The sequence below is a fragment of the Corvus moneduloides genome, chromosome 19 (genome assembly GCF_009650955.1).
Source record: "Corvus moneduloides isolate bCorMon1 chromosome 19, bCorMon1.pri, whole genome shotgun sequence".
Classification (NCBI taxonomy): Eukaryota; Metazoa; Chordata; class Aves; order Passeriformes; family Corvidae; genus Corvus; species Corvus moneduloides.
The window spans coordinates 5316007-5339327 of NC_045494.1; the positions used below are offsets into that span (position 1 = coordinate 5316007).

General features: G+C 44.0%; 1 long non-coding RNA gene across 1 annotated transcript; it reads right to left on the bottom strand.

The window, feature by feature from the left end:
• Positions 1–1232: 1232 nt before the first annotated feature.
• LOC116453634 lies at positions 1233–22868 on the bottom strand. The gene is made up of 4 exons (XR_004243871.1): positions 16066–22868; positions 15029–15568; positions 7104–7996; positions 1233–4048 (listed from the first exon to the last, which is right to left on the bottom strand). It is a non-coding gene; the product is annotated as an uncharacterized LOC116453634 (long non-coding RNA).
• Between the last annotated feature and the right edge of the window lie 453 nt (positions 22869–23321).

The following is a 23321-nucleotide window of genomic DNA, read 5'->3' on the forward strand; positions in this document are numbered from 1 at the left end:
CGGGTGGATCTCTGCATCCCCTATGGATCCCCAGGGGCTGCGGGTGGATCTCTGCATGCCCCGGGGATCCCCAGGGGCTGCGGGTGGATCTCTGCATCCCCCGGGGATCCCCAGGGGCTGCGGGTGGATCTCTGCATCCCCCTATGGATCCCCAGGGGCTGCGGGTGGATCTCTGCATCCCCTATGGATCCCCAGGGCTGCGGGTGGATCTCTGCATCCCCCGGGGATCCCCAGGGCTGCGGGTGGATCTCTGCATCCCCCTATGGATCCCCAGGGCTGCGGGTGGATCTCTGCATCCCCCTATGGATCCCCAAGACTGCAGGTGGATCTCTGCATCCCCCTGTGGATCTCTGCATCCCCCTATGGATCCCCAAGACTGCGGGTGGATCTCTGCATCCCCCTATGGATCCCCAGGGCTGCGGGTGGATCTCTGCATCCCCCTATGGATCCCCAGGGGCTGTGGGTGGATCTCTGCATCCCTCGGGGATCCCCAGGGGCTGCGGGTGGATCTCTGCATCCCCCTATGGATCCCCAGGGCTGCGGGTGGATCTCTGCATCCCCCTATGGATCCCCAAGGGCTGTGGGTGGATCTCTGCATTCCCCTATGGATTCCCAGGGGCTGCGGGTGGATCTCTGCATCCCCCTATGGATCCCCAGGGCTGCGGGTGGATCTCTGCATCCCCCGGGGATCCCCAGGGCTGCGGGTGGATCTCTGCATCCCCCTATGGATCCCCAAGACTGCGGGTGGATCTCTGCATCCCCCTATGGATCCCCAGGGCTGCGGGTGGATCTCTGCATCCCCCTATGGATCCCCAGGGGCTGCGGGTGGATCTCTGCATCCCCCTATGGATCCCCAAGGCTGCGGGTGGATCTCTGCATCCCCCTGTGGATCTCTGCATCCCCCGGGGATCCCCAGGGCTGCGGGTGGATCTCTGCATCCCCCTATGGATCCCCAGGGGCTGCGGGTGGATCTCTGCATCCCCCTATGGATCCCCAGGGGCTGCGGGTGGATCTCTGCATCCCCCGGGGATCCCCAGGGGCTGCAGGGGCACAGCTGCTCCACCCTGGTCTCACCACGGCCCGCAGAGGCATCTCAGCTCTGGTGCCTGGAGCACCTCCTCCCCCTCCTTCTTCACTGACCTTGGTGTCACCATGGTGTTTCCCTCACATGTTTTCCCCTCCTCCTCTTCTCTGACTGGGAAAACAACTGTGTTCACTTTGTTTTGATTTTCTTCTTAAATATGTCATCACAGAGGCGTTACCAACCTCTCTCACTGGCCCAGGTTTGGCCAGCATCATGTCCATCTTCAGAGCCATCAGCCGGCTCTGCTGGACATGGTGGAAACTTCCAGGAGGTTCTCACAGGAGCCACCTCTGTGGCCCCCCTGCTACCTAAAACCAGGCTGAACAAATCCAGTACACCAGGCAATTAAACAAAAGTTTGGATAATCCATTTCACGAAGCTTCATAGATGAAACAATAATACTATCCAATACCTATCAGAGTCCATTACATATAAGCTCACAGAAATTGTTTCTCTGTTCCTCATTTCTCTATGAAATCCAAGTACTTCTGTTCCCTGCCTTCCAAGAGAGAAAAATCCAAATCCCCTGATGAAGCCATGGGTGAAGTGTGACCATAAATTCACCTACAAGAACTGATGTGCCTGAGAAGACTGTCCAGCTGAAGAACACACTGGCCACCATTCTCCAAAAAAACCAGTATACAAACTTGTCAGCAAATTAAACATTCTCCCTAAGAGGAAGGTCTTCATCTTTCTGGAAGTCATTACTGGTGTTTGCTCTTTAAGGCTTGTGTGGTTACTTGAAAATATTTTTGTCTGCAATTGCACTTCATATTGAGCTGATATTTTCATTGACACACATCAATGGTCTCTGTCTTTAGCCCAGCTCTAGAGCTGGTCAAATCATGTTCTCACTCTACCATTTAGGCAACTTTTTATTTTTGACTGAAAAATCTGTAGCTTTGTGAAAAGCTGAAACACTGAAGTTTGATTTCTAGAAATGTGTGCCTTGAAGTTCAGCTCTTGTTTGGATCCTCCAAGGGTTAATGAGAATGATGCTCCTGTGGCAGCATTGGCTTGGTGGGAAGCAAGTCCCATTGAAAGGCTGAAGTACTGAAACCCAAAAATTACTTAAAAACTACATCCTTGATAACCTCAAGACTGAGTTATCCTTCCTGACATAGTGTTGGGTTGCTTGTTAAGCTCAGGTCATTACAGTAACCCTGCTCCCTTGCTGTCATACTGCTACAAAAATCTATTAACTTGGCTTCCTCCCAGAACAGCTCATTCCTGGGAAGTTCCTCCTGTTAGACTTCTTGTTGGGAACAATCCCTTTTAATCTGCTGACTTGCATCTGCTCTAAGGCCAGTATTTGGGGGGGGGGGGGGAAGGGGGAAAGATGAGAAGATGGGATTTTTAGCACTTACATTTCACTTGCTAACAGCCAGATGTTACTGTGTAAATTGACCCACAGAGCTCCGGGCAGGATTTTCAGAGGCGTAAGAGTGATTAGGAACTCAAATCCCCTCAGTGCTCAATGGGTCTCTGTTCCTATCAGACCCATGCAAACCCAGCCTCACTCACTGCCCTGAACACTTGCCCAAACTCCTCTGGGAAGCAAGAGGTACATTAATTTTGTAGGTTAATGCTGCAGAATGCCAGCAACTGTGATCTTAGAGCCTGATTACAAGAGGAATCTTTATTCCAAAACACTCTTTCATAAGTTAACACCAAATTAGTAAGAAGGTGCATAATCCTTTGCTGCTTTTGCTTTGTGGAAACCACAGGAATGGATACTTTAGAACAAATGATCAGAGAGGTAAAATACCATATTTGAAGTACCACTTCTCTAGCAGGAACCACACTGAATCTAACTTGGGCTGTGTCTCACCATACAAATGTCAAACCTCCTTTCTTTACTTCAAAGAGTTCATCAAATCCCAGAACTTCTACAAATGTTGCAAAACATTTCTAAACACCTATTAATCTATTAATAGATAGAAACAAAAACACAAGAAAAACACTCAAATGTCCTGGAAATGAAAGAAATTGAGTATGAAAATTGCTGTTTGGTATATCATTTAACACTTTTGTTCTCTTGCATTTTTTATGTTTCATGCCAGGCTTGTAGCAATGATTCATTACATGAAATCAGAACTTTACAGGTTCAATCTGGAAGCATTTGTCTTGCTGACAGGGTAGGATCCTTTAGGTCACTGAGCCACTTCCCTGAAACTGCATCAAACACATAAGCTGAAAATACCCCCAGCAGCTTAATGCCATTCAGCTCTGTAACACTGGATTTACCAAACCCTGACTATCCCACAATAAAATAAAAGCTGTCAGAGGTAAAGAAAAGCCTCAAAAGCTAATCTATGCTGCAAATCTGTGTTATAAAACACAGCCCAGAAGTATTGACAATGCACCAGGTCCTGGCACTGGCACAGACTTTGTGGGATTCCATTAAAACAAATACTCAAATCAGAAATGTCTGGTTAGTAGAAAACCCTGAACTTACAGGTAAGACATTCATGTCCATATGCGTTGTCTTCTCTGCAAGGTCATTTAAAAAATGGAAATCCCTTGCAGCCTTTTTCACTCAAGCTCCAGTGACCTCAGTGCTCCTGAGAACAACCCTGTTGCTGTGTAAGACACTATAAACTTGAAAATGTTGCTTCATGTCTCCATGAGTGACACCTTATTATGTCCATGTAATCTCCAATGAAAGAAAATCCACACCTTTCAAGAGTCCAGAACCGCTACATGACTGATTTTGAGATGGTGGTAATGAGGATGAGTTAAACTACTTTAAACTAAGCATCATCTCTACATCAAGAATTTGTTAAGAGTCCTTCAAGGAAGAGCAGATGGCCTGGCAGAGAAACACTGCTTACCTGAAAGTGCCCTCTTAAGCTCTAAGAGCATCAGCTGCACTTCACTGGTCCAGAAGATGTCCTTGTATAAAACTCATATCCAATTCTATTTGTACAAGTCTCTTTACTGAGGTGTGTTCTTTTTCTTGGTCTAAGGAAAAAAAACCCAACAGAATTTGTGAAATGAGCAAAGGGAAGCACAGACCTGGATCTATTGTCTTACCAACAATATAACTGAATTATGTACCCAGCTCCAAAGACTCTTTGAAGCAGGTTATATGTAAGTATAAAGAGAATTATATCCTGGAGCCAGCGTTCAGAGAAATCTGTGCAAGGGCTAGTGTAATCAAAATAAATTATTATTCATTTGAGCTATTTGGAGTTCTCTGAAGCTTTGCACAGCTTTTTCCAGAGGCAGAGAGAAAACTTCGGTTTGATTTGGATGACCATGATCTGACACAGGTGAGTGTTGGTAAAGCCACCTTGTTATAAATGAGGCTTGGACCTTTTGGGTGGAATAAAAGTCTGCTCGTTTATTAAAAAGAAAACCAGGAGCGGAGACTCGAGGTAAGCCCAAGTCCCACTCGACAACCCAGAAAAACCAAACTGTGTGTCGCACAGGGATTCCCTTGGACTCAGGTTCCTCAGGAAGACCAGGGGCTGAGCCCCGGAGCAGTTCTTAGAGTCTCTTTTGACGCTGTGATTGGTGCAGCTCAGATCCTCCTCTGATGGCTCGTTGCTAGGGTCCTCATTGGTGTTCAATTCTGTCAGTCTCTGGGGCGTCGCATGATTGGTTGGCCCCTTGATCAATAATCCTTCAAAATGTTTACATCATGATTATTGGGTTGTCTTGAGAACATTCTAGAGCATTCCCCTCATTCCTGTAGACCCACTACTTTCCCCCATTGGTGTCCCCATCTAGTGGGTACCTGGCAACATTACACCCGTACAATCGCAGTAACAATTAACTCATTAACTGCATACCCCACTCCTCTAACAAGCAACTTTTAACTTCTTCTCAACCAAAAAAAGAGAACTTTTTAACCATTTATTACAACTCTCCCCTCTAAAACTTTGATAGGGTCTTTGCCCACATCAACCAACTTACAGCTTAACAATTTTTCCATTAAACAGTGTCCTCATAAACCCTATAATCTTTCGTAGTCTTCGGTATTTCTCGTAAATTTCTCCCACCGCTCCAGGGGCTTTCTCTTCTTCTTGATCCTCTTCCAATTCATCTGCCTGCAGCACTCTAATTCTTTCAATTTTCTCCCGGTTTTGTGTCTGTAACTCCTGAATGAGGGGCATATTCTGCACAACAGAGGTTATAAGTCTAACAAAACAGGTGATTAAACACGGCAGGAATATCAAACTGGCAAACGAGAGTCCAGCAATTACCAATGCCTTCTTCCACCACTCTCTGGTTAGTAGGTTGTCCCACCAGTTAGACTCAAACAGCGGGGTCCACCTTTGTACGGGAACATGGGCCAATCTTCTGATGTTAGTAGTTATATTCTTGATAGCTTCACTGTGGTCATCAATTTCTACACAGCACTCTGATGAATTAAACTTCCCACATACACCACCTTCCACTGCTAGCAGATAGTCCAGTGCCAGCCTATTTTGTTATATCATAGTTCTCATTTGTCTAGATTGCGCAGAAGATAAATCCAGAGCTAGGGTGGATTGATTAGATATTATTTCCACCCAGTGCTTGGAGATGGGTAATTCTGTTCAACATATATACTGGAGTCCTGTACCCCCATGATCCATCCTGGGCCCAAGTTGCAGGACCATAGGTGGCTATGATCCACTCAGGTGGCCACTAATCCTCCCCCCACTTCTGGGTTCCCCCTATCTGGATGTTTCTTTTCTTTCGGACCAACTCGTCATACAGAGGAAACCCAAGATTTTGTCCCTCGATTTGTGGAAGTAGGAAAAAGGAGGGTCTAATTATGCCTAGGGTACAGCTTCCAGCCCAGTCTTTTTGGAGCATAACGAAGGTCATCTTCCCATATGCTGGGGTTTTAGGAGCTCTCCTGGTTTTTCTTCTGTTAAAGGAATTTTGCCCATACATGTTGCTAGGGAAGCAAATGGCTGGGTACTTAAGAAAAACAAAAGAGCTGGCTACAGAGAGGGGCGCATCTGGCTACTCTTTTGTTTTCACCTGAGTGTGTGGGGGCAGTTGGTCTCGGCATTCGGACAGAGAGGGAAGCTGGTTTTTTCTTCGGCCACTTTTCCTTCTGCTGGAGAAAAGCCCGGGATCCCAAGCCGCTTTCCCTGCTGCGCTCGGAGCCGGGCCGTGGCCGCCCTGCCCCACCATTGCTTCGAGCCTTCGCTGTGTTGTAGCTGTGCTCGCCCTGCCTGCCCAGACCTCCGGGGGGGTTCCCCTTTTGGATACACCTCATCTGCCATCCGGGATTTGTGCTCGTCCCTGCCATTCCAGCCTGCTGTTCCAGCCTGCTGTTCCTGAGGGTCCGGCTGGACACTGGGATCAGCTGCCCAGCGGTTTGTGAAGCCTTTGTTCCATCCCTCCCCGGGATCCCAGGCCACCAGAGCCGCGTGCTCCCCGAGCTCGCTCCGGAGCGCCCCCTGCAGCCGCGGGGGAACCATCGCACCTGCCCTGCTCACCGGGAGCCGCCAGCGCCCCTGCCGGCTGCGAGCGGAACTGCACCCGAGGGGAAAGGGCCTGACAGCCAAAAGGCTGGGACTGGGTTTGTGATTGTTTGCTGTTACTGCCATGGTTATTGCTGTTTGTTTGACTTGTTATACGCATATAAATATATATAGTAAAGAACTGTTATTCCTATTTCCCACATCTTTGCCTAAAAGCCCCCTGATTTCAAAATTATAATAACTTGGAGGGAAGGGGGGTCACATCTGCCATTCCAAGGGAGGCTCCTGCCTTCTTTAGCAGACACCTGTCTTTGAAACCAAGACACCACATAACCAGAAGAGTCCTTTTGGTGCTTGCCAATAATTGTGAAATTTTACATTGTTTATGCCAATCTTACTTCAAAATTTTGAGATCTTTGGTTCATCTTGGAAGCGGTTAGGTTCCCTGGTAAAACATTTATATAACTTTTCTCGTTCTACATATGTACACCCTTGTTTTTGTTTTCTTGCCCAATATAAATCCTTAGCCTTAGGGATCCACCACTGATGTGTACTATTTGTTATAAAATACCTTTTACAGGGAAGCTCACCCACATATGCTGTGTATTTAGGACCTCTCCTCCACAGACATTCTTCTCCAATGACTCCTGACCTCAAGCTCCACGCTTCTTCTTCCTCCCTCTCATCTGGTCCTGGTGATTCCTTCTCCCTTATCTTTAGGATCTCCTGTGGGGTCAAAGCAATCCCCTCCCAAGGCCAAACCTGTGCCATCCAGGTATCTCCACAAATCCAGCAATCAGTTATATTCCAATCATGACTTTTCTCAACTAGATCTAGGAACAAGTTCTTTCCTCCCATCATTCTGATCCCAGGTCCCTTTTTGATTACCCCTTCTACCTCTTTTTCTCTAATCAAGTCTGGCTCCCAGTTCCCTGCTTCTGCTTTCTGCTTTGCCGGGTCTTTCTCAGAGCAGATACATTTCTCTTTCATAGGGCATTCCCCCAGCAATTTTTGTTTACAACTCCCTACATTTTCAAAAACCAATAGGTTCGGCCATCCTCTATGCAGGTTTGCAGTTCTAAAAAGCTGGCACAATTAGGGCTCGGATTCGAATGGGTTCTTAGGATGGCCGTCCGAGAGTCTCCCGCATACAAGGGGTGGTAATATTTATCGCAGGATGGTGCTCCTCCCGCTTGGATGTTGATCATGAGGAGAACCCATATTAGTGGGGGTCCGGTACACGGCACTCTCCCACCCATGTCTCCCCTCTAATCCCTGTTAGAGGATCCACGACTTCCTATCTGTGGCAAGAGTGTATCCTGATCCGGTCTTGCCCCCTCTCAATATTCTTACCCATTGGTTACTGTTACCCACTTGCTGCGGTGATACTCTCTCTTTTGTGTCAACTTATTTTCCTTCCTTTTTAGGGTCTGATTTGCTAGGTGCATGGGAGGATACTCTATTCCTTCAGAGTTCTTTGGATCTGTAATGAGACACATCAAAAATTAGAAAAGGTTCTTTTAAATTTTTCAATAAATAACTATTTTAAACTTTAAATATTAATAAGTAACACGAGGTATTTCAATAAATAAACGACTTTTAATTCTTAAGACTTGTAATATCACCAGAACAGTTAATAAAGTTCAAATCATCTTAAAAACTCCATCTTTATCTGTCCTTTCATGGCTTCTTCTTCAGTGTCAGCTTGGTGTTGGTTGGGTTAACTACTGTCCACTCGGTTGGGGCTTGTACAGGTCCTTTCACCCTGGAGACATGAGTCCATCCTTTCTCTTGGGTCCTCATTGCTGTTGCTGTGGTCAGCAAAATTTGAAAAGGACCTTCCCATTTCGGGGTCAATGGCTGATCCTTCCAGGTTCTAATTAATACCCAATCACCAGGCTGGAATTTATGAATGTCAAAATCAATGGGCATAGTTTGGGGGAGATACCCCTTTTCTCTCAGTTCTTTGAGAGTATTTGCGACAGTCTGTATATATTTCCTTACACTCTGTTCTCTCTCTTCATAAGTTCCAAGATAGCCCGGAGTAGTTAGAAAAGGTAGTCCAAAACATCATTTCATAGGGGGAAACCCCTATGTCTGCTCTAGGTTTTGTTCGGATCCTCATTAGGGCCAGGGGAAGACATTTTAACCAGTTCATTTTAGTCTCTTCTACTAACTTTGTAAGGGCTACTTTCAGTGTTTGATTTACTTTCCACCGTTCCGGAGCTTTGTGGTCTCCATGGAGTGTGTAATTTCCATGTGATGTTTAGGGCCTCAACTAGCAGTTGTAACACTTAGGCTGTAAAATGAGGACCTCTATCTGAGTCTATAGTGTGTAGTATACCATACCGAGGTATTATCTGCTCTAACAGAATCTTCTCAACTACTTCAGCTGTTGTTCTTGTTGTAGGATAAGCCTCCACCCAATGGGTTAGGTGGTCGACTATGACTAGCAGATATTTAAATCTTTGCACCTGGGGCAACTTGGTGAAATCAACTTTAATACTCTGAAAGGGTCTTCTTGCTAATTCCCTTCCCCCAAGAGGCATTTTCCGCATCACTTTTCTGTTCACTCACTGACAAGTTATACAGTCTCGTGTTACCACTTTTGAAATTGTAAAAATTCCAATACACACATATGTCCTCAGAAAGTGGTCACACAATGCTTGCGTCCCCCAATGTGTTGAGGCGTGTAACTCTTCTAACACTTCTCTAGCTAGGGCCTTGTTTAATACTTGTCTGGCAAGTATTAAATATTAATTACATCTGGCATTATTAAATATTAATACATCTGGCATCCTCCACTCACCCTTCTCATTTTTGATTGCCCCATGCTTCTGGAATTCTTCTAGCTCTCTCTAATGTGTGAGATCTCTCCATCCTTGCCCTTGTCTCTCAAACTCGTTATATGTAGGATGGTTCCTTCATCTCCTAAGGCTGCTTTCTTCGCTATCTGGTCGGCCAAGTTATTTCCTTTTATCTCCAGGGAGTCTCCTCTTTGATGTCCTCTTACATGCACTATGGCTATCTCCACCGGACCTCTTAAAGCTTCAAGTACCTCCTTGATTAAATTCTCATGCACTAACGTTTTTCCTTTTGAATTTACAAATTCTCTCTCCGTCCAGATTTTACCAAAAGTGTGTACCACTCCGTATGCATATTTCGAGTCAGTATAAATAGTTCCTTTCAGATAATTAAGCCACAGTAGTCCTCGTAATAAAGCATAGAGTTCACAGCACTGCGCCGACCATTGTCCTGAAAGTTTCCCTTTTTCTATAATGGTCATGTCCTTTCTATTTATCACCGCATACCCCGAAACCCGTTTTCCTGCTACTACTCTAGACGAACTGTCCACAAAAAGGATCTTTCCCTCTGGTAAGGGGTGTTCCAATAAGTCCTCCCTTACTTTAGTTTGTAAGTCAATGGTTTCGATGCAGATATGCTCAAGTTCTCCATCTGGTTCTCCATATAAAAATTGGGCAGGGTTTATTGCTCGGGTTGTAGTTAACTCTAAATTTTCCATATTGTTCAGGATCAATTCATATTTTAAAAGCCTGCTGTCGGAGATGCATTGGCTAGCCTTTTTACTTAATATGGTTTTAAAATCATATGGAGTGTACACTCTAATCTTCTTACCAAAAGTCAACTTATATCCCTCCCCCACCAGAGTTACCGTGGCTGCCACGGCCTGGAGACAGGTTGGCCATCCCCTTACCACTGGGTCTAATAACCTTGACACATAAGCAATAGGTTTCTTTACTCCACACAACATTCCTGTACAAGCACTCCATAGGCCACTCCTTCTTCAACATTCACAGATAATTCATATAATCTGTCTAAATTGGGCAAACTCAACACTGGAGCAGTTACCAGTTTCTCTTTCAATTATTCCAACCTTTTATTCTCTTCCTCATTCCAGGTTAAGGGTTCTTGCTCTACTAATTTGTCATACAAGAATTTTACTAGCTTGGTATGTCCCTCTATCCATAGTTTACAGTACCCGATCAACCCTAACAATTTTATCACATCAGTTTTTGTTTTTGGTGCTGGCAGTGACAATATTCCCTGTATTCTACTCGAATCTAACTTCTTGTATCCATGCCCAATTAAATGACCCAAATACTTCACCTCCAATTCCACAAATTGCAACTTCCTTTTTGACACTTTCAAACCCTTTTCTCCCAGAAAATTTAGTAATTTAATCGTTGTTTCCTGGACCTCTTCTTTTCGTTCCCCTGAGGCCAACAAATCATCCACATACTGCAATATTTGTACTTGTCCAGCCAGTAAAAATTCTCGCATCAATTCTTCTAAAGCCTGACCAAATAAATTTGGGGATTCCGTGAATCCCTGAGGCAGCCAGGTCCATTGTAGTTGTTGTTTCCTTCCTGTAGTCTCATCATGCCATTCAAAGGCGAACCATCATCTGCTCTCTTTCTCAAGTGGGCACGCCCAAAAAGCATCTTTTAGATCGATTACACTGAACCATGCATGTCGTGATGATATTTTATTTAATAAGGTATATGGGTTAGTGACAGCTGGATAACATGCAATGGTTTGTTTGTTCACCTCCCTCAAATCTTGTACCAGGCGGTAGGTCCCGTCTGGCTTCTTAACTGGCAAAATTGGAGTGTTGTGGGGGGACATGCATGGCTCAAGTATACAGTCTAGAATTAATTCCTTAATTACAGGGGTCAGTCCCTGTTTTCCTTCAGCTGATATATGGTATTGTGTAACCCTTATGGGTAGTATGTTCAGCTTCATCTTTTATTTCAATGGGTGGGATGTCTAACAATCCATGCCCTCCTCCTTCGGCCCAACGTCGGGATTAATAGTCTCCTCATCTTCTTTTGTTAACACCATCATTTTAGCCACCATTCTACCTTCCTCGGGGACTACCCCTATTCCCAGCTGTAATTGCAGGTCCCGGCCTAGTAAATTGCATCCCAATTTTGGCATATATAACAAATCTACACAACTTTCTCAGGAATTACCTTTAACTTGTACCTGTTCAATCATGGCCACATCAAATGGGTCATTCTTAGCTCCCTTAACCTTACATTTTCTATCACTTAACTTACAACCTTCTGGAAGCTTTGATATACGCAATCTGTCTGCTCCAGTATCAACAAGAAACTCATATTCTTCACTCTGGGGGCCAACTTCCAGATTTACCAAGGGCTCTGTGTGATTTTCAAAACCTTCCGCCAGAGCAAAGAGGCCCTGACACCCCTAACCATTTCCCTTTAAAATCTTTTCCAATGTATCTTGTTCCCTAGCAATTGCCTCATCCAAACTTCTTTTCTTACAGTATCTCTTTGTATGTCCCCCTTCACCACAACAATAGCATATGATTTTGACCCAGTTCTGTTTTCTCTGCCTGTATATCTTTTCCTTCTCCTCCCCATCTCCTTTTGACTCTCCCCTTCCAACTCCAGTGCTTTCTCTAGCTATCGCTATCATGATCTTCGCTTCAGTTTTTGTCTTCTCCTCCTCTCTTCTCAAGTATACCTTCTGCGCCTCCCTCAACAATTCGTTCAGGCTGTTTTCCTGCTAGTCATCTATCTTCTCTAATTTTCTTCTAATATCTGTCCATGCCTTGGTAACAAACTGGATCTTCACGAATACTTGCCCTTCCGGCCTATCTGGATCCACACAGAATATAATTGAAAATTCCTTTTTAACCTTTCCAACCACGCACTCGGGGTCTCGTCCTTTTCCTGCTGGCTGTCAAAAGCCAGCCTCGCATTGTTTGTCCTGGGCACAGCCTCTCGTATACCTTTTACTATGAGCGCCTATAATCTCTCATATTTCTTCTTTCTAGTTCATCATTTAGGTCCCAGTCTGGTTGCACATGCGGCATTTTCTCCTCCCCCCGGGGTCCATTCCTATTCTCTCGCTCCCAGATCCGCATGCCAGCTGCCCTAATTAGTTGGATTTCTTCTGGGGAGAAAAGTATACCCATGATAGAATTCAACTCTTCCCATGTATGAATGCTAGGACCCAAGAATTGGTCAACCTGATTAGATATACCTAGTGGATCCTTCAGTAAACCTTTTAACTCCTTCTTAAAATTCCTCACCTCAGAAGCCATCAACGGCGCATTAACAAACCCAATTCCCCCTCTAGCACCTCCCATGGGCACTTCTCTCAAGGGGAATAATTGGTCCACTGTCTCTCCTTGAGGCACACACTTCTGGGTTTGAAACCTAGTATTGTAACCATGGTGTCTTACCATCTCATCTGAGTCCTTTTTCATCTCTGATTCCTTTTCCCCCCCACAGCTGCAACCTTGCACTATACTTCCTTCAGCAGAGACATTGTGTATTGGGGAGAAACTAAGGGGTGTACTTTGAAATGTAGGAGAGATAAGGAGAGGCATAGGAAGGTTCTGTGGTATGGTTGGGACATTTGGGATACAAGGTTGATGTACAGGAGAAATTGGCACACGTGTAGGGGAAGCAGATGGAGTCTCAGGTGATGGAATAGGGTGCAGCGGAGGAGGTTGGGGCAGGTAGTGGAGGTGGTGGGAGAGGTATTGGCTGAGTAGGGGGAAGTACCGGAGGAGTAGGAGGGTGAGCTATGGGTAGAGTAGGTGGTGAAGGGGGTGGAAGACAATCAAGAGGGTCCCACCCTTTTGAATTACTTTTCTCTCCTACTTCCTGTGCTTCTTTCTTATCCACTTCCTTCTCTTTTGATACTTTGTACACTCTTACTTTCTTGTCCCAGATCTCATTTTCAAGCCAGCAGGCTGCGTGTAAGATTTCTTCCTCATTTTGGGTCTCCTTTAAATTAACGCGTCTGTTTAAAGCTCTGCACATCCACTTTTCTTTGGATCCGTACCAGGGCCAATAGACAGGCCCTTCCTGAATCACTTCCTTTGGCCAGATCTCAATACTATAATTGATCATTTTAATTTTGTCCAATTTCTTTAAATTTTCATTCAAATCCAAATTTTCGAGCATTTCTCCCAATGGGCGTTCGGGAGGACTGTCTTTTAATTCGGTTTTGTCTTTCTTTGTCCTTTTATTCTTTCCCGCACACTGGCCCGTGATTTTTGGTAATGTTTATAGAGTGTACCTAAGTGTCAACAGAGCTCTTTAAATTAATTATTACTTAAATCAGAATAAAATGACCTATAAATAAAACCCTTTCTTTTTCTCTCTCTCTTACAAACTTATGGCAGTAGATAGTCCCTGCTTCAGAAAGGAATTAGCTTTAATCTATATTAGGCTCCTCAACCAGGAAACTCAATGATCACTACTTCTTAAATACCCACTAAGTGAGCCACACTACTGTGAAGCTCAAACAAAAGTTCGTACCCAACTAAGTAGAACTCTTGGTTGCTAATCCGAAAAACCTCTTCTAAAATTACCTCATTACCAACAAAATTTAGTACACACAACGCACAAACTTATTAACATCTACCTAACAAATAATCGTATTTGAATGAACCAACAAAACCAAGGCGAGCTACCACAAGTTCTAGGAAACCAGGCAAAGCTATGAGAGAATAGGTAAGGTTCTGATAAAAGGAGTGAAGGTCACGGGAAAATAACAATAACTTTTAATTTTTAAACAAGGGGTTTTTTAAAAGCAGTAACTGTAATAATCATAATACAACTACTCGTGGGAAAATTTGTTAACTGTGGGAATTAAATGGCTGCCCGTGGGAAATCCAACAGGAAACCTCAGAAACTACAACCTAAATGGTGACCCAACCGGAAACCGGATGAACCCTATCAGGCCCTTTCGGCCCTTCCCCCTTCTGGGACCCAATTACAGACTCCACCCCTCGCTGGAGTGAGGGACCCTCCCTCCTCCGGGGAGTTTCCTCAAAAATTAAGATGGCGCCCGCCAGACGCCACTAGACACTTCTCCTCTACAACCCAGATCTTAAAATGGCTGCGACACCAAAAATTTCTTCCCTACGGAATGGCGGTCTCAAAAATTAAGATGGTGCCCACCAGACGCCACTAGACACTTCTGCTGTACAGCCCAGATCTTAAAATGGCCGTGACACCAAAAATTTCTTCCCTACGGAATGGAGGTCAATGAAAGTCCCCTTAACTTTGAAAATCTCCAGTTAAGAGTCTTCCTTCCAGCCCACAAGGGTCCTAGTTCCCTAGGCACAGACTCTCTGGGGTCTGCCCTAAGGAACCCCCTCCTCCCAGGTGATCCTGGCTGATGGAATCGCTACTTCCCTGTCTGGGACTCCTAGCGATTCCACCCCCGATCTGGCGATGACCAAGCCACTTCTAACTGGAGCCTGCACGGGGCGGCTAGAAGTAGGGTACTCCTCCGTCTCCCACCTTTAAGGGTCCCTAGGGGTACAGCACTCACACGTTTTTCACTCGCTTCCCTCCTTTCCCGGCTGGGCTCCTCGTGGAGGACTGGAACCGCGGTACTCCTCACTCGCTTCGGGAGTCCGCTCTATGCAGCCCCCGTCTCACTCAGTCGCCACTACACGCACACTCGTACCCCCTAATGCCTCGACCCCACTCACAACACCAACCTGACAGCGAGTCCCGCTCCTCAGAGGGGAATCCTCTGGGTTGTCGGGCCCCTGATATTCTCTCGGGACAGCTGACAGTCCTCCCGACGGTCGCGAAGAAATCCAGAGTCCAGGCGGCAAAAATTCTGCTGGACGCATCTTCCCTGGACTCGTCCTTCTCCAGGACCGCCCAGGGGGCGTGGCTTATCCTGGACGAGTCCCCAGAAAACTGTTATAAACGAGGCTCGGACCTTTTGGGTGGAATAAAAGTCTACTCGTTTATTAAAAAGAAAACCAGGAGCAGAGACTCGAGGTAAGCCCAAGTCCCACTCGACAACCCAGAAAAACCAAACTGTGTGTCGCACAGGGATTCCCTTGGACTCAGGTTCCTCAGGAAGACCAGGGGCTGAGCCCCGGAGCAGTTCTTATAGTCTCTTTTGATGCTGTGATTGGTGCAGCTCAGATCCTCCTCTGATGGCTCGTTGCTAGGGTCCTCATTGGTGTTCAATTCTGTCAGTCTCTGGGGCGTCGTGTGATTGGTTGGCCCCTTGATCAATAATCCTTCAAAATGTTTACATCATGATTATTGGGTTGTCTTGAGAACATTCTAGAGCATTCCCCTCGTTCCTGTGGACCCACTACTTTCCCCCATTGGTGTCCCCATCTAGTGGGTACATGGCAACATTACACCCGTACAATCGCAGTAACAATTAACTCATTAACTGCATACCCCACTCCTCTAACAAGCAACTTTTAACTTCTTCTCAACCAAAAAAAAAGAACTTTTTAACCATTTATTACAACCTCTTGAAACAGGACAGGGCAAAAGACCCACTCTAAACTCAATGAACCCCTTCCAGACCTCATTCAGAATTGCACTCTGTAATTCACCTGTGATGTGCCATGTGTCTGTTCATTGTAGTCCCCAAGTATTTCTAATACTGTAAAGAATTGCGAAGCATTTGCTGTGATTTTAGAGACTGTTATTATTTAACTACTCAGACACTGGTGATTAACTAGAATTTCTGGTTGACCAGTAAAAAGACCCAAGGTGTTACCTGGTTTGTCTGTGGACTCATTCATTGAGGGACAGGTGAGAAGAGAACCAAGAAATCCTGGTTTACAGGCAGGTGCTCCACACCACCAGACACTTTTGTTTCCCCTTCAGCGGCTGCCAACCAAATGCATGTGTGGAAATAGTTATAAACATATCTGCGGAGCATTCTCTTGGGTTGTCTCTCTTTTTCTCTCTAAAACTCTTAAAAGGAAAAATGCATTTGGAAGTATGATGTGATTATGAAACATGAATTTCTGATTAGAAGTATAATTACATTCCCTTTTGATGCCAGCCAATGGTGTTCACACAGGCCAGATCATAACACGTGCACTCGGCAACCTTAAACCTCACCAATTTCTCAACTGCCATTTGAAGATAATAAAGGAAATCCGTGTTTTAATTTTTAATATTTTCAATGCCTGTTCTTACAGCCATTATGTATTTTGGGAATGAACAGCTGAATCCATCATCCTGTCTCCAATTGAATCTCCAGAGGCATGTTACCTGAACCTTGCTGCTTTTTTCCTCCCTCCTACACAGACTTGCTCTGTTTTCACTTTTTATAACCACACTGTATATTAACAATAAGAACATTAACTCATAAAAACATTAACTCATTGGGGTAAAATTATACCATGAGAGTGCATCCAACTCCCTATGTGTTTTGACATTCCATTTAGCAAATGGTGTTACCATTTTAAGAGTGAGTCATTTCAGCTCTGAACCACTGCAAGGGAAGTAGAAGGCTTGTGAAGAAGAAAATGTAAAGACAGATACATGTATTAAATCTGTTTTAAATTATGTTAGAACTGAGCATCAAAGAACAGAGCTTCATCTCCCACATAAAGGACCTGGTTGCTGAAATGCCAAGGGGCAACTCTCATTGCAGGGCATTTGCTTGGACAGCAACTGGTGGAGTGGGTGTCTGCACTAGAAATGCCTCCAGAAGTGCCAGACTGAAACCAAGGAGATATGAATTAGAATTTATTTTTTTAAATGAAGAAATGAAACAGCAGAAACTGATGGAAGTTTTGATGTTTCCTCTCAAAGCCATGTTAGCATTAGCACTAAACAGATGTCCCATGTTCCAAAGAAATGGCAGGTTTGGCACCTCTTCACAGTTAGCAAATTTAATTATGGCTTCAAATGCAGTAATGGAGCAACCTTGCTTGGCTATAATAGGATCTGCAATTGGCACCAGCTTTCCTTCCCTTGTATGGGGAACTGCAGAACAAGGTGCTGCACATGTTCCTGCTGTATTATATTGGGTCAAATTGGGGTCTGATTAAAATACTATGGAAGGGAGGGGAGGAAAAATAAGAAATTAGGAGTAGGGACAAACTCAGTGTTTTCCTGCAATTCTAGTTTCTCTGGGAAAATTGGTTGGGTTTCAACTGGATGTGAGTTCAAATCAAATAGCTACTTTAATTAGGAGAACTCCCACTCTATCTGAAATAACACCGTGTTCTGGACAGAAGATCAGGACAGGCAGAAGAACTGGCATTGTCTGAAGAGAAGACAGTCCTGAGATAGGTACAAAGAAAGGAAAATAACTCTTTAAATATACCACAAATACTGGGGAAGAGTTTTCTTCTTTTCCTCTCCTTTGGGGGAGCCAATGAGATTTCAGAAGGTTTGGTACAGAGTGGGAAAAAAACTCTTCTGTCAACTCCCACTGCAAGTCTGCATCAGCACATCCAATAGCAATAACAACAATGCCTATCTTGTTATTTGGATATGTAAAATATCCACCTTAGGCAGGTCAGACTCTTTATTACAAGGCCATTTTCTGTTGCTAGTAACTTTGCCAGATTTAAACCATTTGAGCTGAAATTCCCTTTTTGACTCTGTCCCAGGCTGAATCTGCCTGCAATGTTCCCCTGCATGTGCATTTATGCCTAACTAGGGTGGCTGATTCTGATCCAAAGCAAGAAAAAACAACTTATAAAATACTGCTTCAAAAACTTCGTATCTCCAGAAAGGAAAAATGACATTAAAATAATCCTTGTGACATTTTTCCTGCCAGAAGAAGAGGAAAGCTAACTATGTGCAAGGTGGATGCTACTGAAAAAATTATCTTATGGTACTGCAAAATGCAATGCTTCCCCACAGCCAAGGTCAGCAACAGACACAGGTAATGCTCCAGCCCAAATTAATTTTAATTTAGTAATATTCTGACACACAGTCATTTTCTTTCTCCCATTGAAACTAATGGGACTTTTCCATTAAATTTATGGAGTCTCAAAGCCTCTTGTTTGTATTTCTTTAGAATTGTACCCCCCTGTGACATCTCTTAGGCACCAGGAATTACAACCCACTTGTGCTATTTTACTATTTTAAAGCCCAGTTTTTATCCCTAACATTGACAAGGAGCTAATTATTCTTATTTTCCTTTCTCTCAGTACTTTTTTGTTTCATAATTTGAAATTATAATTATTACTGATGTAGAATAAAACATGAAATTACCCCTGATAGCACTGAGAGCAGAATACACAAAGGAGCCAGGCCATACTCTGTGAGAGGGACCAGTTGACTCTGCAATTAAATAACGTTGCCATGGTAATGGGGAGATCCAGGGTATAGCTGGGTAACACTAATTAAGGACGGCACGGAGACAGTCACGGGTGACTGCTGAGCTGGAATCCAGCTGCCCCACCAGAAAACAACAAAGCAGTTTATAAATATTAATAACCATTTGCAGCACCTAGTTGTGAGGAGGAAGGGGATGTTACAGGGAAAAATAATGAAGGAAGAGGACTGTGCGTGGCAATGTCTGTGCAGGGCTACACAGCAAGTGATGGCAGACCCACCGCACTCTGTAACTCCCTTCTGTGTTAAAGCCACTGCCCCTCCAGATTTCATCATTCCTAAGGAGAGCAGGAGCCTTTGTGTCACCTGGGACTCATCTGAGGCTGCTCGTACTCAGACTCATCACCTGGCACTGGTCTGAGGTTCCTTTTGCTCAGACTCATTCCTTCAAGCCAAGCAGAGCAAGAGACAAGACCCACTGCTCATTCCATTAACAGCCATTAGTGTTCTGCAGCAGCAAAAAGCAAATTACTCTTCTCCATCTGGCTCACTGAGCTTGTGAGCTTGGCTGAAGGAGGACCTGGAGGGTGGGACCTGCCCTTCCAGAGGTAATTTGGACTCAGTGACTAAAGCAGTAACACAGGGTGATTTGTCTTTGTGTGGAAGCAGTGTCCCATTTGTATGAACAGGTCTTACAGAATGAAAAATGATGATTTATTCTCATTTTAGTAGGAAAATTCCCTCTTCTCATCAGTCTTTTTTAATACTGTAACAGACCTTCAGGAGATAAAGCTGGGCTAACAGTACCTGGTGGAAGTCCTTCAGAGAAAAGAAATAAGTTCCAGTGGCTTTTTGATTAAATTCTTATGGACAGAAATGAAAAATAATACAGTTTCTTGATACCTTGTTATCAGTAATGGCTATACTGGTTATTGGAAGGATATTGATGTCAGAAACATTTCTGCAGGTCTACTCTATGCAACTCATTTTACCTCTCCACCACGCCTCTCAAATGTGAGAGAGCCAGCCTAGATTATTCAAGGATCTTAGATTTTAAAAATGAGACCTTACAGAGTTTCAGCTACTGAGCCAGCTCATAAATCCAGTACTTCAGGTGGCAGCCCTTGGCAGGGAACAACCACCCCGTTAAATCATGCTGGGCAAGAAACTGTCATTTCAGTGAATCATGAGAATTACTAATTCTATTATAATATGTGCATGTGTGAGGAAGGTAATTCAGGAGGAGTTTTAGTTCCATCTTTATGGCGTCCTTCAGAAGATTATGATCCTGGCTGCTTTTCCCTGTTGTCCATCCAATTTCCACAGTGACTGTTAAAAGTTTCAACAGCAGCAGTTAATAATGACAAGCAAAGTATAAACCTTTGGAAAGCTCATTCCTGTTTTGCTGCTCCCCTGGTTGCTGGCGTTAACATCCCACCCCCCTCCCTGAGCGTGCATTTACAATGGGATGCAACACAGAGGTCCCATGGCTGTGGTACCTTCATGGTCTTGTATGACACAGACACATTTGAAGGTGGTTCAGGGAAACCAGATGATCACCCAAAAAGGGAACTGGCCCACCTGCTTGTGCCTGAGTTATTGCACACCCAGGAGGTGAGCTCTTGTTTACGTGTGAGCTCTCTGTATTATTTACAGAGGAAATTTTATATTATTAAGGCCTCTTTGAATTTTAGAATTTTTTTAAAAATTTTTTTTAACTTTTTTTTTCCTGATGCATGCGATCACAAAAGTGACAGTTAATTAGAGAACAAGCACTGTTAACTATCAAATTCTCACAGTCCAGTGGCTAAAAAACTTTAAACATCAGTCTGCCCTAAAAACAAATTCAAGAGCAGAGCAAACAGTTCTGTCTGAACACTACACACAGAGCCAAGTTTTTGGTAGGTTCTGGTTGCAAATATTTAATTTTGCACTCAATTGTTATTTGGTGAGAGATGTGGCAGTAACTTCTATTTGACCTTAGTCATTCTGAGAGATAAATGCATGTGAAAGATTTGAGAAATTTTGCCATCTCACCATTACACATAAAATGTATGACTTCTCCCAGATCAAATACATTTGCACTTTTAAGAGACACTAAGTGGATGCAGACAGATTTGATGTATTAATCCACCTGAAATAATACACATTACATAATTCAGTATTAGCACATTTAATGGGAAACTGCACAAGTCCAAAGTGTTGGTAATTTCAGGCCCATAATTTAAAAGTACCTGGTTTAATTCAATAGAGATAAAAAGCAAATTTGTTCTTTCCTTCACTAATGAAATAGTACTTCAAGGTGCAATAAAGAAAAAATTTGGCTCCACTCAGTGCAGTCTTTATTTGGAAATGGCATACACTGTTCTCGATTCATAAAATCTTGCATGTGTTTAGGTACTAAAGAAGAAGTGGATGCTGGGTTTTGTCACCAGTGTTTGTGAGACACCTTTATCCATTTTCCATCAGCAGATGTAAATTGCTGGAGGCAACCATTAAGCACAAGTAAACATGTGTTGCCTTTTAAACACTGTCACTGCTATAACAGACCAATGGCATGGTTATAAATATGGCCAATAGGGCTTTCTGTGAATTTTTAAAATCCATTTTCAAAGTATTGCTCATTATGTCCCGTGTTTCTTCCTGTATGGTCCCTTGGCACATATATATAGCCCTGTTTAAACAGTGGGGCAGGGAGTTGTTCTCTGGTACATTTTGCTGTGTATTTCTGTTAACTCCCCCTCACCCTTGCTTGTGAGACACTTAACCACCCTTTTACTTCCCCTCATAACAAACCAGAGGATGATCAGAATAACCTGGGATTGAGCTACACAGAGATTAAGGACATGCCCGCACTTTGCAGTGGAGCATGGTAAAACCAGTTTTAGGGACTCTGTGTTTGTGCCTAATAAGGTGCCACAAGCTGTTTCGCCCAACACATGGTGCTATGTCAAAACACAACTCACGTTCAAAGAACCAGGGGTAGTTAGGGGTAATTGCCCTGGCACAGCTATTTTGCTCCTGGTTTTGGAGCTGACTTGCAGCCTCCCCATAGGCTTGCTTAGAACAGTGTGTAGAATTCCCTGCTCAAGGTCATACCAGAAATCAATGGCAGAAGCATGAAAAGAGCCCAGCTGTCTTTAATTCACCGCAGTCACCAGATTTCTCCTTCCCAAGCACAACCACCCCCTTTTCCCAGCACGCATAAAGTGTTGGAGAAGCTGCACAACTTGTAACACAGGCAGAGAAAAAGCAGCACAGTTGAAACTTAATCACCAGAGCATCACTCCACCAACAAACTGTCCTGCTCCAGGACCATGGAAAATCTGGCCCTTTGCCTCTATCACCATGATGGATCTGTACAAATAAGTCACACCTGTACTAAACAGTGGAGAATTTTGTTTAATAAATGCAGTTTTTGGTTGACTGCACACAGCCATGTTTGCTGGTACCAGAGCCCTGAGGGGCAGCCCCTGCTCGAGGTGGCACAGCAATAAATTCCAAGTTTACCCAGTCACTGCTGAGTCTCCACTGGAGATCCTTCACTTCTGTGGCAAGCAGCAGGATCTGACTCTTAATACATGAACTAGTGACACTTAATGCCTAGAAGGAGAAATCCAGTTATCTGCAGCCACTAAAATAACACTCTGCAGCTTGTCATACTCAGTCCAATTTATTCCACAGTTTCTCAGAGACACTAGGGGAATACTCCATTCTCCAGTTCAGCAAGCTTCATCTACAGTATATTGCTTCCTAAAGAGTTGCTACAGTGGCAAAGAAAAAGAATAGAGGCTTAAAACAAAACTACAGGCTTTCCACCGTGACTGCCACCAACTTCTGTTACTGAATTTAAATCTAAAGCCATTTTCTTTTTGAGATAATTGCCAGTTTCTTCTGTTTTCTCAAGCTGCTTGCTTTGGTACAGTTCTGCACTGATTTATACTTGCTTTTGACTTCACTTGATTAGGTGTAAGTGATGGAAAAAATGGCTTTAAATTTCACTGCTTTAAACACTTCTTGAACCCATAGATAACATAGGCAGACTAACTTTCTAAGTTATTGTCGTCCTTGTTTCCCTGAAATCACAGTAGTTGAAACCATTCTGTCGTTTCTTGGGGGTTTTTTTCCATGCACAAACAAAATTCATATCCTTTCAGCTTAAGTTATTTTTAGATTGTGAGATGCAGGAGTAAATACAATGACAAAGCACAGTGGGTTTCTTTTAATACATTTGGAGCAAAACCAAGATGGAGCTGTTTGCAGCACACAGCAGACTCCCAGAAAATTGCAGTCACAGTAGATGGCAGATGTAATAAATTTCCATGCCTCCAGCCAGAACATCCAAGCTCTGATTTCTCTGCCCCAAACCAGCAGAGTAAGAGGGAGTTCTGATGAAAGGCTCTTTTTGGGACTGTTTTTCTTCAATTCATTGCCACTGACAAAGAATTCCTCCTGATCTTGTAAAAGCTCTTTGTGTGAAGTTTGTTTGGCAGCTGCTGGCACAGGGGGGAAACAAGGACAACTCTCCCATTCCCCAAAAACACCTCAAGGCTCTCATGAGCAGCACCAGGATTTCTGAAGACACTGTGAAGGTAACAGAGCACTTCCAAGGGTGATTACCACAGCAAGAGTCAAGTGAATGAACACTCAGGAAGAAATGACCAAAGGAGCCGTTCAATTTTTCTTTGGAGTGCTTTGTTTCATAAATCTTCAGACAAGCCATCAACT